This window comes from Pygoscelis adeliae, unplaced genomic scaffold (assembly GCF_000699105.1).
Source record: "Pygoscelis adeliae isolate BGI_AS28 unplaced genomic scaffold, ASM69910v1 Scaffold977, whole genome shotgun sequence".
Classification (NCBI taxonomy): Eukaryota; Metazoa; Chordata; class Aves; order Sphenisciformes; family Spheniscidae; genus Pygoscelis; species Pygoscelis adeliae.
The window spans coordinates 113068-117202 of NW_008825130.1; positions in this window are offsets into that span (position 1 = coordinate 113068).

The following is a 4135-nucleotide window of genomic DNA, read 5'->3' on the forward strand; positions in this document are numbered from 1 at the left end:
CCCGTGTTCCCGGGGAGTCGTAATTAGGGAGGTACTAATTAACCTAATCCTCTGTTCTTACAGTAAATGGGATTTCTTTCCTTCCCGCAGTTCCCGGCAGGCACGGAGCAAGCCCTTGCTGGGCAGGGGCAGCTCCCAGAAGCTGGTGAGACTCTAAGCTCTTGCGGCGCTGGCGTCGTCGTGCGCTGCACGCGGGGTCCCCGCTCCCCCAGCACCGCTGCGGGGCTGGGTCTGTTGGTGAAGCGTGCTTACACCGCACAGGCTCCAACAGAAGGTTCAAAGCCGAAATGGGCTTCTTGGGGAGGGAAATACGTCCGGACCGGTGGGGGTAGAGGAGCTGCCGCCTGGTCTGGTTGCATTGAGGCCGGACGGTGGGCTCTGAGGCGGTCCGTGCACTTTGGGGGGGGTTAACTGTAGGACGGCCCTTGGGCCACAGACTCGAGGTTGCCTGAGCCAGGGTTTAGGACAGGTGTTGATGAAGTGTGTCCCTGTGGTGGAATTTTTGTGCTGATGAAATGACTCGTAGCCAAGACTGAAAGCCTAACTGAGGGTCCAGCGCCTGGGCAGACCAAGGCTTGAAGACCTTATTCATGTCTCTGATATTAGAGCTGTGAGCTCAGGGCTGCAGCTTTACCCACCCTTTGAACAGAACTGCTCGGCAACGTCTTGCTTGGCATCTTCTGCCTGGACCAGGCTTCGGTTTGATGTCCGGCCTTGCGGGCAGTAGGTGCGATGCAGAGTGGCCGAGGAGCGGGTGCAGAGCAGAGCTGCTGGGTTATGCATCTCGGGTGAATATTTGAGCTGTGTGGCTGAGCCACCCGAGTGCTCCGCGGCGGCCGACAGCTCTTGCCCACTGCTCCTGCCTGCTGCCAGCCTGCGCTCTGCCCGTGAGCTTCCCACCGCTCGGGACAACGCTGTCCCGCATTGCTGTTCCAAGGTGCGCGTGACTCTTGTTCCACAGGCTGCGTGTGCACGCCTGCGTGTGCCTGTTGGAGGGACACAGCCGGAGGACCGGCAGTGCTGGGGGAGCAGGGGTGGTGTCCCAGGCGGGGAGGGTGGGCTGCCCTGGGCCCGCTCTTGAGAAGGTCCCTTCTGCAGCTGCAGGGCGCTGGCCCTGCCTCTGTGTGCACGTCAGGGCAGCTGACCCCCGTTTCCACCCTGAAGGTGATCGCTGTCACCGTCACTCCCCAGTGGAGCCTCTTCTGCTGTTCTCTGTGGATCTGTCGGAGCTGCTGGAGCAGCCGTGGTAGAGGACAGGAGGGGTGTGTGGCTGAGCATCCTCTGCCCTGGGGGGGTGGTGACCATGTTACTCAGCTCCTGCAGTGGGAGTTATGTGTTGGGATGGACCCTGGGGAGCTGCTGAGTTGCGATGAGGAACAGCCAGCTGTGGCATGTGGGTTGATCAAGGAACTCAGCACTGTGGCTGCGAGGTTGCCCAGAGCCTCCCGCTGCCCTGCACTGTCACCCTCTTCTCCTTTTGCAAATCTCTGCTTCGCTGCTCTGTTTTTCCCCCTCCAGGGCTGGCTTTGAAAACGCTCCAGAGGAGCGGAGCCAAGTTCTCCTAATAGACTTTTCAAAACTTGCTCTTGGGTTTTCCTGGAGCAATTAGCTGCTTTGTTGTAGAAGAACAGTTTTTCATCAGCCTGCTGATGGTTGTGTGGAAGCGGGGGCAGCGAGGCGCCTGGTGTCAGTGCAGCCATGCAGTGCTCTTCATTGGAAAGCCGGGGCTCCCGTGAAGCGTTGTTGATGGCATCTGTCGCGATTCTGTGATGCCCCCACTGGTAATAACTCTGTTAATGTGACCTATGCAACGCTACTGGTAACTGAGCTTCGTCCTGCTCGTGGCACTGCGGGGGACGAGGAGTGCCACGGTCCTTTCAATGGCCTCTCCGGCGATTCCCCCCGTACGCATTGCCCCGGGGGTCGTTGCTTGTTGTGGGGGTGCAGGCGAGGGGTGTTCTCGGGCGCGTCCCAGAAACAAGAAAGCAGATGGAAGGCAGTTGCGGGATTGCTTCCAGGGCAGCAGCCCTGTTTCAAATAAGGCTGTTGGAGCATGCAGAGCTGTCCCGAGCTGCCAGTGATGCTGCACAGCTTGGGCCTGGCTCTTGTGCTCTGCCCTTGCAGGGGAGCTAAAGAAAGATGAACTTTAGCTCTCGAGCTACTTTTAGCAGCTTCGCTCTGAGCTCTGGAAAGCGTGTTTACCCCTGGGCTTGCATCATGCTGTGCTTGGCCCTGGCCACATCGGTTGCTCCCTGGCTCCGCTCCAGAGATGGGAGGAGAGGCTAACCGCAGAGACGGGCAAGCCCGGCGGAATCGGAAAGGTTCAACCCTCAGATCTTTAATCCCCATCAAAGGAGGCTTCCCAGCAGCAGGGCTGGCTGGGGAGAGGCTCCTGCACAGGGTCTTGGGGCTGATGAGATCAGAGCTTCCCTAATGCTGGTGGCTTTGACAGTAGGGAGTGACCCTTTCTTTCCGGGATGGTCGGTGCTTCGGGCTGCCCGGCTGCTTTCTGTTGATGCTGGGAGGAGCTGGAGCTCAGTGCTGCGCCAAAGGAGGCAATGTCTCCGCTCAGCCCGTCGGGAGGGAGAGGAGGCTTTTGGCTGCTTCCTGACTGCTTCCTGCTCCCAGCTGGTCCTGCCTTCCCGCATCCTCCCCTGACTTGATGACGGGCCGGGTGGCCTCTGTCACAGGGCTCCCTCCCCGGGGCTGCGTGTCTTCCTGTCGCCCACTGCAGCAGAGCTGTCTCTGTTGTCGTGAGCCCATGTTCTAACAAAGCACTTCTCGAGGCTCTTCCTGCCCTGCCGCTCTTGCAGCAGCGTGTGGAGGGTTTGCCAAGTCAGGCTCCGGTTAATCTGGGGGCTGTAAAAACTCAGCATGATCTGCTGCTTCTGCTGAGGGATCCCTCGAGGTGAGAACTGGATGCAGCGGAGCCCCCCGGGGATGGCGAGCAGAGACTGTGTCCTGCCCTGGGCTGGCCGCAGGCACAGCTACCAGGCACCAGGCGCCTGTCCCACGCCCACACTGGCCGAGCCTGCTGTGGTTCTTCTGTACTCGTGCGTGTGGTCTGCAGTGACTTCCTTTGCTTCCTTGGCCGCTCGCCTTGCAAGGAGATGGCTGCAGTGGGAAGAGGCAGAGCAGCTCGTGTTTCGCTGCGTGCTAGTTCTGTTTTTCAGGGATTGGTACGATGGCGTGCGGCGCTGGGGCCCTGGCGGGGCGCCGGCTTCCTGCGGCTGCGGAGCATGCGCCACGGTGGGGAGGATCTTGTGCTTGAGAGCAGGAGCCCAGGCTGCTGCGGTGGCTCGTCCTGCAGCTATTTGTGGCAGTGAGAAGTGGCTGATTCCCGTCCAAATGCCGCTGCCACGCAGCAGCCTAGAAGCTTTGCCTTTCCTTTTGGTGCTCTGCAGATTGGGGCTCCAGTACTGCCCTGATATACCCAGGTAGTGGCTTTTTTGTGGAAGATTTGCTTGGATCAAGGGTTCAATGAAGCGGCATCTGGTTCAGCTGCTGCAGCCTGATAGGGGAAAGTCCATCCATGAGCCACTCGGCACCAGCTGCTGTGGGGGGCTGCCCGGGAAGCTGGCTCCTGTGCGATGGCAGTACTGCAGCAGCAGCCCAGCAGCACCCGTCCTTGCTCCCGGCTCAGGGCTGGGGACGCCGTTTTGGCAGGAGACGGGCTGGGGCAGCCGCAGCCGTTTCCGGACAGGCTGGAGGAGCACCCTCCGTGTGCGGGGTGCCGTCGCGGTGGCGCAATAGGAAATGAGGTGGCTGAGCTCACCGGCAGGCAAGGGGCTCTGGTGGCTTGGAGATTTTCAGCTCTTGCCGGGCCCATGTGTTTGTTGGGGATTTTTCCTCCCAGAAGAAGCACCATACGGTTCATGCTGTAGTAACAGCCTCCAGTACCAAGTTAAAAGGGCTGTGAGCGCACCACAGCTGCCTGTGTGGGGGGAGTGCTCCATGTGCTGCTACAGCCAGACAAATGGCCAGCAAAGAGCTGAATCCACTGCAAAATGGGGGCTTTGATGTGATGCCCAGTACGCAGCTGTTGTGGTTTAACCCGGCAGGCAGCTAAACACCGCACAGCCGTTGGCTCGCTCCCCCCCGCCCCCCGCCCGACGCAGGGGGGTGGGGGGGAGCA